This window comes from Nesoenas mayeri (genome assembly GCF_963082525.1).
Source record: "Nesoenas mayeri genome assembly, chromosome: 9".
NCBI lineage: Eukaryota > Metazoa > Chordata > Aves > Columbiformes > Columbidae > Nesoenas > Nesoenas mayeri.
In genome coordinates this window covers 7,630,799-7,645,811 of record NC_137557.1, presented here as the reverse complement: position 1 = coordinate 7,645,811, position 15,013 = coordinate 7,630,799, and positions in this window count along the sequence as shown.

The following is a 15,013-nucleotide window of genomic DNA, read 5'->3' as shown; positions in this document are numbered from 1 at the left end:
TGAGGTACTGTGGTAAATACCAGCTTGGTGGGGGAATGCTGGCTGGCCTGTGGTACAGCAGAGATGCTTCAGTCTTAAACTGTTATTCCTGAGGGCTGCCAGAGTGACAGAGCCTGTCCCCGGTGGCACAACCACAGTCCCCAGCTTGGAGCGATGCTCCTGCTCTAGGGGCCTCATGGGACACACAGAGCTTCTCATGCAAAGTCTGTGCTATGAAAAGAATTCCCTGGCTGCTCTGAATTAATTCATTTTTTAGCTAGAAAGTTGCATCTGAGTAGGAAAAAAAAATCATCCCATCATGTTTTTAATGTGTGATGGAGAATCTATGATGGCTTTTACTGTTCTGAGTTCAGTCTTATTGGCAGGTATCAGAGCTGGTAATGCTGTCAACATCAGTGTTAACTGTAATAAGCATTTCTTGTTTTGGGCCTGAATTTGCCTGGTTTTATACTGCCTCTTGTTAGACTGGATTTGCTAAAGGACAGAGCTCTTTGATCAAATTTCTGGCCCTTATGTAGGTACTTGCAAACTGTGATCAGATTGTCCTATTAACCTTCTCCCTTCGTTAAGGAGAACAGATGGTGCTTCTGGAGCATTTCTCTAAGCTGAGCTTTTGGTCCTTTAATCATCCTTCTGGTGGTTCTTTGCACTACATCCAGTTCTTCAATATCCTTCCTGAACTGCAAGCATTAAAACTTATAATTTTGATAATATTCATGTTAAATGCTACACACTGATTTTTACTTTTAACTTTTGTTTTTATTTTTTATTTGAGCATCCCCAACCCAAAGCCTCTCTGAGCATTCTTGACTACAGGACCATTCTAGCATAGTGTGCTCAGGTGCTCTTTTCCCATGTTGACCAGGAAGTTCCTGCCAAAATCAATGGCTTCACAGGCTGTTCTCATCTTTCGTGTCACAGTGTGTGTGGCAATAATGAAGTCTATACAGTATTCTTTGTGCAGCTTCTTTAGCCATGGAGATCTATTAGTTGCTTCTCAGTTATTTAGCAGTCCCATACTGTTTGTCATCTTCAGGCTTGATAAGTAATGATTTTAGGCTCTCTTCCACTCATTAACATGTGTTTTCAGCATAGGGCCAAGGAACAGCCTCTGTCAAGTCTTCAGTAGGGAACATACATGTATACCTGTGACTATTTAGTCACCACTGCATGAGGTGACTTTCATCCATTAATACATGTCATATTATTTTCTCATATTAATTGAATTATCATGTAGTTTGAAGCTAAATTCTGTATGGAAAAATCAACAATGGGATTTTAATGACAAAAGAGTAAAATCATGTTAAGTAAAATTTTAATTGTTATTTTAAAGTCAATAATACTAGATACTTCCCATTCTAGAGAATTTCCAGTTTATACAGAGAAATTCTATCATTCTCTTATTTTACTGGAGATCATTAGGATTTTCTATTTACTTTTAAAAATACTCAGCACATCAGCAGGTTTTGTTCCAGCTATTGCAACTTCCATGTGCCCAAGATGTGTTTAAAAGTGATATTATTAATACAGTGTGATTCAGGATGTTCTTTAAAAACTGTGGTGCACGTCATCCAAACCTGCTGAATTTAGGTTCTGCTTAATAAGCTGCAGTTTAAGGTTCTGCTTTGTCGGTAGTAGGAATTAGGAGCACAGAACTGATGGTATAACAAGCATATACCACCAAACTGCTTTCCCTATGCAATGAAAAGTGTTAAAAATTGCTTGTAGTCTTTTTTTTTTTCACTTCTACCCTGTGGTAATGATTGAAATAGCATTGAAGGAATCTTTAATTGCGTCAAAATCTATCTATAAGGTTCTTAATTTTACTAGCTAGATTCACCCCTGTGTCTTTATTTATGAATTTATGGTTCCAAGCTTTTGGCTCCTTGTCATCACCTTTCCCTTTCTGCAGGACGATGCGTGTTTCATCCTGTGCCTTCTAAGTGGCTGAGTGTTGGACACAGCACTTTTGTGTTAGTACGTTGTCATCTGGGTGGTGGTGTTAATGTTTGGAGGGCATTTTGGTAACAGCCATGTGGGGCTTCCAGTTTTTCCATGCTGAAATCTGCTGCAATATCCCAGTGTTTATTCTTATCTATTTATGACGGTGGTTAGAGAACAAGAGTAAAACCTCAACTTTTTCTTTTTCTGAGCTATGATTGACTCAAGGACAGAAAATACTGAGAGTTGCTCCATTTCTTCTTCACTAACCATTCCCCAAAATTTTAAAACTACTGATTTCTTTATATTTCTGTGGTATGACTGTCTGCCAGGATGCAGCACTGAGTAGTGGAGTTTTCGGAAATGAGCAATCCTGGCTCCTCTGATGTATTGTAGTTTTGCTTCTGCTGTGTGGACAGATAAAGCAAATTAACCTAATAGGAGACATGCAGAGAAGAAACAAGCTCATTTGCTTCAGTTTTTTTTTCCTTGGGTATCAATGTTTTGCTGTTGGTTTCTCACTTGTCTGGCCAAACCCAGAAGAAAAGGTCTGTTTTTTGCTAAGCTTCTGCAGCTTGATGGTGCATTGTTGCTCACAGTGAATGTCCCCTGTGTCCCACAGGGTTCCCTGGGTGAGTACTTACAAGCTGAGGAAGATATTTTTGAAGAACAGCGAGGAGTTCTCTTCCAGTGAATTGCTCAAATGTGGCTGTATGTGGTGAAGCACTGCTATTAGTCCCTTGGGATATCTGCCAGCCAACTTCAGAAGCCCTGAAATTCGCATCTTGTCTTGTATCTGGGGGGACAGCAGGCTATGCTGTTGTTCTCTTGCCTCCCTGAAGAACACTTTCCACCCAAAGTCCAGAAGCTGTAAGTGTAGAGGGCTTGTGGGGATGAAAATCCCTCCTGAATGCTTGTATTATGAAAAGATAGTTAATAGTTAAAACTAGATTTTTTTTAGCACTTTCTCAAGGACAGAACAGTGTATTCTTCCAAAAAATGTGTAGCTTGAGCTCACCCACCTGCATAAGTTAGTGTAAATCAGCTAATCCATAACATCTACCAAGCGCTCAGTCTTTGGGGGCAGAGGGGCAAATGCAAAGCCGTTCAGGCAAGCTCAGCCTTCTTTCACTGGAAGCTGGACTGATTCAAGTTGTCTTGTATTGGGCTTGAACTCAGGGTTTCCTCAGCTCGGTGTAAGCAGAGCTCCTTGATGATCTTGCTGCCTTCTTGTACCTTACTTGTCTTCTTAGCCTTACTCTTTGAGAAGAGAAGGAATTCTTTGATGGGTTGTGTGGTACACAATTAGTGGGATTTTTATTACAAGAATCAGCTGATGTGCAGAAACAAATAGAGAAAATATTTTTAAAAGGCTTCCTTTGAGAAAACAGTGTCTGAGTTATGAGTGACCTTGATATCAAAACAACAGATATATCACACACCTTCTAAGTTAGCGTTTCTGAAATCTCATCCGTACTCTGTATTTGAAGTAGTTCTTTTAATGATTATCTCCTCCACCCTCAGCCTCTTCCCTTCGTAATTGAAAGTTTATACATCAGCCATGTGATTTCAATATGGGGAGCTGGCGAATGTGACATCTTTAATTCTCTCCCTATGCTGTGACATGGTGGGAATGAAGATGCATGTTGTTACACAAGATAACTGTGCAAAGACTGCTAATGTGGAACAGTGGTGTTGATAGACGATACAAATATTTGAGGTTGCATGGGATTTTTCCTTATTGTTTTGACCCTCCCACCTGAATTGTGTGCAACTGAGATAAACTGAGCTCAGTAATTAGGCCTATCAACTTTTAGCCTGCTTGATGTTGCAGAAAGTTAGCTCTAAGTCTGAACATCTCAGGCTTGGAAATTGAGTGTTTTGATATGACAGCTTGCATGTTTCTCTGGAGTGGCTAGTTCTATGTTATTGGTATGCATGCTTTCAACCTGCACTCTGCTGTAATGTAGCTTTTAATCAGTAAATGTATATGGGATTAAATATTTCCTTTGTCAATGCTGCTAGTAAGGTGCACTTGCAAGTTGGAATCTTCGAGAGTAACTGCAGGTGTCACCAAGCACATGTGGTACCTGCAAAAGGAAAGATGTCTGAGATTATGGGTGTTTGGGAACTGATGCTTTGAATTGTTCTGGTACAAGTGGGAGTCACAAACAGCATTTTTATTTCCTTTTGCTTTTTACTGTTTTTTTTTTTTTTTCCTGTATTTTAAGTCTGCTTCATCTGACTGTGCCCTAAACATCCAAAGCAGTAACAGAGAGGGCAGCTAGCTCTGTACAGACAGAACAACTGGTCTGTCTTCTAGCCATGGACTGAAGGTACTGAGTCTTTATTAATTAGAGCTATGTGGCAGGATCTTTTATTTCCTTGAATATTGGCATGCACATTAGTTTGCCATTGGAAACTCTTCTACCAAAGACACAGCCGCAAGCTTTAAACTTAATGTAGTGAACCCAAGGCTTTAAATAATATTTCAAAGTCTCATTTGTTATTGATGATGATGCCTGTGCTGTATGATTATTTCTGAGATGGCTACAGTCGTCTTTGGAGAAAGTACCCTGTGCCCATGAGCAAGTCTGTTTCTGACACCCTGTTAGCAGTGGGGTATGAATTCATTGCAGGGCAGATGTTATTTAAATAATCTCAGAAGTGACTTATGGTAAATGATCTTGACTCAATATCACCTTCAAGGGATGTATTTTTGCCCTACTTAAAGCTATGTTTGAGATCAGATATTTTTGGATGTTTCCTGCTGAGCTGAGAGCTGCACCTTTGAGCAGGGTGGAGGCCAAGTGTGTGCAGGACATGCCTGGGGTCAGCCAGCACAGGGCTGCTGCGTGCTTGGTGTCACAAAGCTGTGCAGTTGTGAGGTCCAAAGGACTCTGTTGCTGGAGCAGCTATCAGGTCCAAGGATGTGTCTTGCCAGCAGAGCAGCTGGCTTTGGGAGTGAGACAGATTTGTAATCCCCTGGATAGATCAGATGTCTCCAAGCATTACCAGGGCTCTTCCTGCAGAGCTGTGCTAACTGTGGTCAGAAAACTTCTGTGCCCACCGTCTCTGCTGTGATTCTAAATCATTGGTACTACAGGGTGTTGTTGGAGCTGAGATCCTGGTCTGAGATTGCTCTGGGAAATGTCCATGCTCATACCCCGAGCTGTTCCACAGAGGGATGTGGGCTCACCTGTGGGAGATCTCGTGGAGGCTGCATCTGTCCCAGGGCAGCTGTGTTTGTAAAGGGAGATGTGGATGGGGTTAACAAGCACTGTGGATCCCTGAAATCCCTGAGTGTTGTTAAATAGAAATCGTGGGTTCAGAAAACCCTGAAAAGTGGAAAATGATCAATGAATATGAGAATACTTGGGGCAAGCAGCAAATATTTGTGGTGTGTGCCTAGACACCTTTCCCAGGCTCTGCTAATAACCTGTAGGAGATGGGATACTGGTCTATGCAGCCCAACTTTATCTTGAGAGTGGAGAAATCTAAACAAACTGGAGTTGTTTGTGGCAGTTCACACTTTCTGTTAAACTTCATGTTCTTCTTGTGGTAACATTAAATCAAATACCATGATGCCAGCTCTGTATTTTTAAGTATACCAATATCTCAGTTCCTTCTTAGTGCCACTCTCATTCAGGAAGACGGTTCTTGGTGTAGAAGGTAAAATGTCTTTGTTCTCATTGTTAATAGAAGTGATATACAATGACAAGACCATGAATCAGTGCAGCAGCATGCTGAATATGCTGAGGCTACTTCTCAGATCCAGGATGCTGCAGTTCACCATGGACTGAGCATTAGTTCCTCATGGGTGTATTGTTTTCTGCTGTCCAGCTCAGTGAAAAGTAACTACAGAAGATGATAAAGGGAACTTTTTTTTTTTTTGCAAGCTACACAAGGTGTGAGCAGAGATTAATGGAGAAAGGATTTTTAAAATACCTGAGTCCTCATTTTGGAAAAGGTGGAAAAATATTGGTTAATTCATCCCTGGTGGGATTCTGCTGGTACAGAGTTAATCACAAGACAGATTTGTCCTTACAGAAATATCACACTGTAACAGCACAAAGGTTGCTTATTTAGTGGATAGAAAAGGTTTTAGAGCTTAGCTATTGAAGAGGTGAGAACCAACCTGGCTGCACTATGGAATAGATGTGCTAATGTGATTTCGATGTGAAATGGTCCCAGACACTCTGCTCTATGAAAATATTTTGATATTTGGCAACAGTTTCTAGTTTTAGGATTTGGGAGGAGAAGGGGACATTTTCTTATCTAGGTTCCCCTTTCTCTTTCTTTTTTTCTCCCCACTTTTCACTTGAATTAGACTGTAGGAGAAATTAAACTGGCTTGCTTTAATTGTTAAAGAGGGAAATCTCTCTTCTATTATGCAATAGACTTTATCTTGTTGTTTGGAGTAATTACATTAATTTTTCTCCTGAGGCTAAGAATATTTTCCTGCCCTCATTGCTGTAGGTGAACATAGGTCCTGGAGTCTGTGTTTTTCAGCTTTTCCCTTATGAGCAGTCTTGGCATCAATAGGGCTTTCTTCCCTTGTGCTACTTTGGTTCACATACAGGTAATGATATTTAAGGCTTACCTCCCTTATAAACTGGAGCTTCTTTCTTTGCTGAGAAGAATCCAGAGACTTACTCGTAGTAGGAAAATAAATTCAATGTGGAGTTTCATGTCTGATTTCTTTTCAGCTGTGCAAATTGTTATCCTGGCAAAATTGAAGTGAATATAATTTGTCCTTAAAAACAATTACTTTAATTATTTTTTGCTATGCTGCACTCTGCTGATGGCATATGTGGCCAGTGGGACTTATTTAAAATATGTATGCTCTTAATATCAGCTCAAAAAGAAAGATATCTCAGCTGGGAAAAATTAATGTAATGTAAAAAATTAGATTATTTTTTCCATCTGAACTTACCTCTATTTAGTTATCGCTGCATTTGATGTTGAAATTTACGGATTAATAATTGTAGCTTCTTGGGCAAAGTCAGAGCAGAGAACAGTTACTGACTGCAAACAAATCCCTCTTCTGCTTTGCCTTTCCCTCGGTCAGAGTGAAGTGTCTACAGCACTGTTATAACTGTACACAAGATTACTTAAGTTCCTAATAACTCGGAGGAAAACTGATTACTTTTTCAGGGCTGTTTGCTACCAAAGGAGGGCCTTCCATTATCTGGTATAGCAGAGGTCTGCAGGCTCTATTTACACTGCATCATTGTGATGTCAGCCCCAGTTTATTTTAACAGAGGTGCCTCGGGTGCGGCAGCCCAGCCCAAGCAGCACACAGGTTTGGTTAGGGCTATGCAGGTTTTTCAGGCTGTTTTTGCAGTATGTGCTGAATTTTACTCAGTCCTTGCTAACCTGCTATCCATCTCTACCTGGCTGCTTTGAAGCTCACTTGTCTTGCTCTGATACATCGTGGTGGGGCTTTTGGTGCTGTGTGAATGTGTGTCCTTGCTGTATCTGTGAGTTACAGTGTGTTGTGATGGTACCAGTGATGCTAAGCCTGCTTTATGCTCAGAGGTGTGTGCTTTGTCATTGAATTCTCAACTCATCCCTCCCTGGGTTAAGTTGGGCAAATACTCTTGTATCTTCAGGAACACTGACTGTAAGATGGTCCAGTTTGAATGCATAAGGCTCACCATTGCAGGTGCCAGCATGCTGTGGCTGAACTATGCTTATACACTGTATAGATAATATTTAGAGATTGAAGTCCAGAGATACTGCAGTTATTGAGGCTATGTAAGAGCTATAAAGATCAAGTCCATCAGACCCCTAACAGCTGATTGCTTGTGACTGTCAGTGTGACTTCTTGAAGATGCTGTTGCAGACAGAACTTGCAGTGTGCGGCGTGTTTCCAGAGTACATGCTATTCTTGGAAACTAAACCTGAAACTGGCTTTACCTTTAGGGTTTTGTAGTGGAACAGCCTGTTACAATGTAACTACCTGAATTTTGGATGTGGAAAGGCTCTTAATCATCTCATAAATCCAATCAGTGCTGTAATTTTCTGGGAACTCGGGGTTCAGTTTGGAGCTGAAGCCAAGTGTTCTTGAAGATCTAAATCTGTTGGAGAAGGCAGATCCTTGTGCTAGATGGGTAATATAGAAGAGACACCTGTCCTCAGTGTTGTTGATGAATTGAAGAGCTGTTCCCCATGCTAAGCTGTTTTTATTTTGTGTCTATAGGTTTGAGGATGCTTTTAACCCAGAACACTGCTCACCAGATCAAAAGCATTATTGGGAAATTAGGTATTTAATTATTGTCTCTTTAGATATATAGGGACCTGCTGTACAGCGCCTTCCTCCCCTACCCCCAAAGTTGTTTCTAAAGCTCAAACCTTTAATTATAGGGGCCTTCTGGCTATGTAAGGCATTTCTTAGAATTAAAGACCAACTGATTTGCCTGTGCAGTTTGCAGCCCAGCTCTCTGTTCAAGGCTAGTGGAGTTTGAGAGCTGCTCTATCCAAGCAGGAGTAAAGCCTCTCTCTGAATAAGGGAGGTTCAGTCTTCCATGCCTGCCTCATTTCATATCTTCCTGGATTTTCTTGACCGTGAGATAACTGATAAATTGTGGAGTAATGAAGGTGTAGGTGCAAATAACTGCGAAGAAGCTTTCCTGTGAAGTGGTAGCAAAAACGAGTTATATGGCTATTGCTTATTTGCACACACCAGATACAGTTACTGATACACCACTGATGCATTCAGTGCCACTATGATTAGCTGATGACATGGTGAGTGCTGGTGAAATAAACTTTCCTTGGGAATACACCAACTACTTAACCTAATGAATATTACCTTTAAAAAGACATAATAAAAGGGGTTTACTCTGTCACAAGCAGCACTATTTCACATGCTCTGTATGTGAAAGGATTTCCATTTTCTAATTTAGTGATATATCCAACTAACCACCTCACTAATAGAGCAGAAGGGAGTTAAAGCAGTGATTTTCAAATATTCTTTAAAATTAATTTGTCTGATCAGTCATTCCAGGAGCTTTGTATTACCATATGTCCATGTTCTTGTTCCTCTCAGCATCCTGTTGGATCTCACATAGATGTAGGTTTCTATTATATAATGTCCTGTAACAACATATGACCCTTCTCTTTACCCAGTCCTGTCATTGACTTCAGTCTTGCTTATTTTTCATGCAAGTGTGAATGGCTCAACATAGAAGTAGTCTTGGAGATGGGGACACCCTCCTGTTTCTGTGGCTTCTGCAAGCCCCAGCAGAGGCAGAAGCTGTGGGACAGAGGTGTTTGTGTTGGCAGGCTGGTAAAACACTTGAGTAAACACTTGCTTCTTTGTATGGTCCAGGAGAATCTCTAATTTAAATGCTGCAGAAAAGATGTTAATGAAGCAAACCTAGCAGCCTCATTTACCCATATGAAATTGTTACCAGTGGATAATTCATTCTCCTGGAAAATACAATAATAATAATGTAATATACAGAACACAATACTACCCTCTAATAAGTCTGACAGGCAGATTGCAGTGTCTATGTAGACTGTATTAGCCAGCCAGCAATTTCAAATGCTTTTATGTGCAGACCCTTGTTGCTCAACTTCTGCTCTTTGCTGGTTGAGCTAAACTAATTAAAGAAAATGTACTGTAGCTTGGAAGTCCAGAAAAAAGCTAAAAACCTTTCTAAACAAAATAACCCTCCCAAATGAACAGCTTTCAGTTGTTCTTGCAGAAATCAAAGTCATTTTGTTTTTCTTCAGGAATGGAAAGGGCAATTATGCTATGTTTAATTATCTTGTTCAGGATCTTGGGTTCATAAATGTGGATGTTTATTGCAGATCGCAGGCTCTCAAACTTGTCTTACCTTACTATTTTGCCTTTACAATATGAGATGACAGTTCTGTTAAGATAAATGCAACTAGCTGCTGTTTACTGCGTAATATATTGACTGTAGCCTCTGAACACCAGCATTTCTGATGTGTGTTTAGGGCGCATCGTGGCTGAAGCTTGCAGTGCTTGGGGGTGCCTTGACATAGCAGGTTACATGCTCTACGAACTAAGGCCTATCCTGTTTCTCCTTTGATGTACATTCAAAATGCTGCCCCTTTCCTTAGGCTGACGCAAGCTGCCAGGCAGAGGACATCTGTTTCCTTGATGGCTGTGGTGGAAATATCTCCTGCTTTGCTCCAGGCCAGCAAATATGCTAAGGGCTTTTGCAAGGAATGTGTTGCTAGTAGAAGTAATGCCAGTTGTTGGAGAGTTGTCTTTACAGGCTGCCAGTCAGTTGTAGGCTTTACAAGTATGGGAGACAAACTAGCTGTAGACTCTAGGGGTGTCCCCTCCTCACTCACACAGCTGCTCGGAGAGCAGATATGGGCAAGGAGCACACGTGGGGCTGGGATCTGCTCTGAATTGCTCAGCAGAAGTGCTGTCCTGATCAGCCTACTTGTGAAAGATGGTGATGGTCTTGCTGGTGCAACCCACATACCTACAGGAGTCCTTTCTGCACCCGGTGCCAGTCATCCTAATGTCATCTGTTTATATGAAGACTGTGTATTTCCTTTTTGAATGTCTCAATCCAAAGAGCAGTTTATCTTTCTGCAGCCATGAACTTTTGCTTTTGTATCTCTAGATTGCAAACATTGCATGTATCTAGGACCGTCCTGGTATGTTCACTATTCATCTGCTTTAAACCATCACAGAGAGACCTGAGTAAGTTCAGGCTTTCCCTCAGTCTGTTTGAATTTGACTTGAGTAGCCTATTTTGATCAACTCAATGGCAAAAATGGGTCCAGAGTAGAAAATCTTTGTCTGTGGATGTAATGAAGAGCCCGTAACTGGTTACTATCTTGAGCAGCACTTGAAGTTCAAATTCAGAAGCTGCAGCGTTCAGCTCGTTCACCCTGCAGCCCGTGTTTGAAAGATGCATACCCGTTCGGTGTTCGAAGAAATATTGGCACAATGTGCTGTTGAATGCTGGCCTGCTTCAATTAGTGATGGAAAGATAAAACACATTTTGCTCTTGGCTGGCTTCCTTGCTTGCTGATGCTAATATCATCACACGCTCAGCATTTCAGGGGTCATCTTGAAAGAGCAGAGACCTGATCCCCCCTGGTTCTGCCTTCCTGCTGCCATTGCCACTGTAGGGAAACATTACTGGGTCAGAGACCAACACTTACGCTTCAGCAAAGCAACTACCAGGGGACTGCAAGGGCTGTTCTGCAATGTGAGTTGTCATCATCCAAGGCAAGGGGGGTGGTGGTGGTGGTTTTTCTTCTGACTGGCAGGTTTCTCCATGCACATCTCATCTCTTATTTTGCACTTATGCTAAGGTCAGTCTGAAAACCTGCAGGACGGCAGATTTTTACAGACACTTTGTACACCTTGGCAGAATACAAGCATACCTGGTCATGTACATATATGTACATCTTTCTCATCCTCTGGTAAGTTTTGTAGCCTTTTCATGGTTTTGTAGCACCCCAGGGAGCTTCTCAGTCTCTGCCAATTAATTTGCCGTGTTTATTTTGTTTGCAACCTGCTTAACAAAAACTCTTTAAAGCTAGACTCTTCACATTGAGAGGAAAAAAACATGAGGTTGGTCTGGATCACAAGTAACAGTAGGAGACATAATGCTTAGCCATAAAAACTGCATACATGCCTATAAGCTGATGTACGGAAAACTCAAGTGCTTCCTCAGCTGCCTGCCACTATGAATGATAAAGATGATAGAAATAAACTTTAACTTGTTCATTAGTGTGAAAATCAAACAACTGCAAAGCCAGCTTTTGCTTTAGCTCACTCAGAGAGTGATTTTGCTACAACTGCTTAATGCCAGTTATTTCTCTGCATGTCATTGTCCCCCATGGAAAAATGATGGCTTTCTTCCAGTCCAGTCATGGGAACTTGTGCTTGTGGCACCTGATGATGACTTTTTTTTCTGGACACCAATGCAAAATGGAAGAGAAGGGGACAACATATTTGGGAAGAGTTCATTCCTGCTGAAGTATGATTATAATTATGAAAACATTTTGTTGTGAAATGAACACATAAAATATTGTCTGAATGTTCAAGTAGATCTTTTCACTGTCTACCTTGGTCCCTGAAAGATGAATATTACATAAAGAATTGCCCAGGAATTTGATGTCTGTGTTGCTTCTAGCTGCTTTTTAGCGAATTGCGTGAGCCTGCAGATGTCTGAGAGCAGGGATAAGAGTTACTGTGCAGCACTCTGACTTACCTTGGGGTGCTGCTCAGCTCTCCCTGGTCACACTGTCAGGCAGGTTTTGACTCATGTATGTTAATTAACCCCAAATTGTTTTTCGGTCTCCACCATGGAATTTGTATTTCTTGGCACTTAGACTTCTATGTGGAGTTGGTTTATTTACCCCATATCCCCCCCTTAGTGGAGATTTTAACTGTAAGCACCAAATGTGTCTTTTTTCCCCTCCTCTTCATACATATGGCCTTTTATTAGCCTGCTGCTATAGATCAGTAATTAGCTATGCAAGTGATGTTTGCAATCATATTTTCTACCTGGGGATGTTACAGTAGGTGCAGGATGGCAGCAGTTCAGCCAGTCCTTATACAAATATCACTTTGCATCGCTCCTGCTAACGCTTGATCTCCTGGCAACTTCCTCTGAGGGTGCTGCATAATTCCTCTGCTGGAAACATCTTCATTAATAATGGAATTTAACTTCTTAACATGCTGTTAACTAGATTTCCTTATTTTAGGTTGACATGAGCTGTGGTGGTTCATGGGGGTTTTTGTGTGCATGCAAATGTAATTGTGTGCAGAACTTGGTCCTGTCGCTTGGGGTGATAATTCCCAGGGCCTTTAGTGAACTTTACTAGCTGACCTGAGGTTGAGGCACTTGAATCCTGCAAATCTGATTTCTGAAATGACAATGTTGTTGAACTCAAAAGCATTAAAAAAGGCTGCTCTGGGAAAGGGTGGATGTCCTGTGCCTCAGTTTCCTCTAGTAATTTTACTCCATCTGATAAAATAGCCTCAGTCATCTGGAAATTTTGATGCTTCAGGCTAGTCACAGCAATTTGAAATAGTATTGTCTCTGTTGAGGATTTACTACCATACACATGTCAGCAAGCTCATCTCCCACCGAGAAAAGCTGGCTTGATAAAGCTTTCTTTTGCAGGCCTAAGGAACGGTGAGAATGACCTGTGACTCCAAGGGGACCTCGTGTCCCTTCCTGGGAGAGCAGCAGCAAGGGCTGTCCAATGTCCCATCTCAGCTGTTTGGCTAAGTTCCCCAAGGGACCTGGTGTTTCTTGGAGAGCTAAAAGCTGTATCTTCTATGCTTGTCACAAAAAAGGATTTTGAATGGGTTTAAGTTCCTTAAATTTATTAAAAACTGTTTTCCTTCTTCTGGTTATAAATTTAAGGCACTGCTTTCAAGACACTTTAATTTGGGCTGTAACAAGGCTCATCATATCTGGCAATGATGAATAAAGGGTTTGACTGGAGCATATGTTAATGCACAGAAAACAATGACATTTAAAATAAATGTCCCCAAAGTGCCATATTTGGCAACATCTGCAGGAGCTACGTAGCAAATGATGCAGCGCTGCCACTGTGCTAATAAGGAACTATGGCAGCTTCTGACTGGTTCAAGGATTTAATTCTGCTGAGCTCCAACAGTCATGTGGGCAGCGACCTGCAATGAGTGTCTTGTAGCCAGACTTTGAAAAGTAGCCATTGATTTGAGCTGTGTGAGAGGTTTGCTGCAAATCTCCCTGCAAAACGCTGTGAATGCAAGGGCCCCTCCAGCACCAGATGAAAGGACTTGAGGCTCTGGAGGCTCAATAGGTTTGAAACCTGGGCTGGAATTTGCCTATTTCTTTGAGGCTTCCAGGCTGAATGTGGGCAAGGTGCTGAGTTCCTATGGCTGAAATACAGATCTCAGCTGCAGGATACCACCTACCAAAATGTGTCCCTGTGTGTTTATTTGCATGTGTGCTGTGTAGCTTAAATCATTTGAATGGAAGAGCGAAGTGCCATTTGTGCTAAGGCACAGCTTTTGCAGTAGCCTGGTGTTTGTACCACAAGCAGAGCTATTCAAACATAAGAAATGACACTTTATTTTGCAAGATTGCTCTTTTTCCTCTCAGTGGCTCTTATTTTTTTTTTTGCCTTAACCTGTAACTGGAATGAGAAACTGATTTGTCGCTTGCAAAGGTTTTGGTAGTAGCAGTATGATGCCCCAGGAAAGGCACATGTAGTAGAAGCTTGGGGGGGTTGTATGCTCTTTGATTAGTAAAATATTTATTTTTTGCCTGTGGGCACAAAAGTTTTCTTACACATCAACTCATTAATCGGCTTAAAGAAAGCCAACAAAGTTTGCTAGCAAGCATAGTGCTGTTGTGAAATGAAACTAGGTTGGGGGGTGCACAGACAATTAATTTAGAGGCAGCCCGTAAACTTCACCAGAAAGCTTGTGCCTCCTAGCACTGCATCCATTTCAGAGGAGAAGGAAAAAAACCAAAACAACACTGCCAAACAAACAAAACCACAACTATCAACAACAAAAAACACCAAAAAAACCCACCAAAAACCAAACAGACCCCACCACCTGCAAGCATAGGTAAAGTCTGTAACACCTTCTTTCCAAAAGGGGTTAACACAGAGAATGCAGCAGCACAAGGTGGAGAGTAGGGCTGGTTCAAGTGTACAGGAGGCGTTCTCTTCTGCTCAGAGAGGCTGCAGCTTTGCAGGCTTCCCAGCCAGCACAGCTGGGGTAACACATCTAGGCTGCAGGGCTGGAAGCTCAGGGTGAGGGGAAAGGGTGGGGGTGCACTGGATGTGTAGTGGGGGTCTGTGCTATGCAGTGTCTTCATCGTGGTCAGTTTTGCCATTGCGTAATTGTGTGTTTGTGTTTGCAGAGTGACTGAGGTACGTGTTGTGCTGGACACGGGCAGGGAGCTCTGCCGTGGCATTGGAGCGGCTCCAGTGTGCACCCATGGGAAATGGCATATGGGACAGCGTGGTGTTGGATGCTCTCACACAGGGTGCTGCGACTGGGCTGGGGTCCCATCCTCCCAGGGAAATAAACATTGTAAACTGCGTGCTGTGGCTT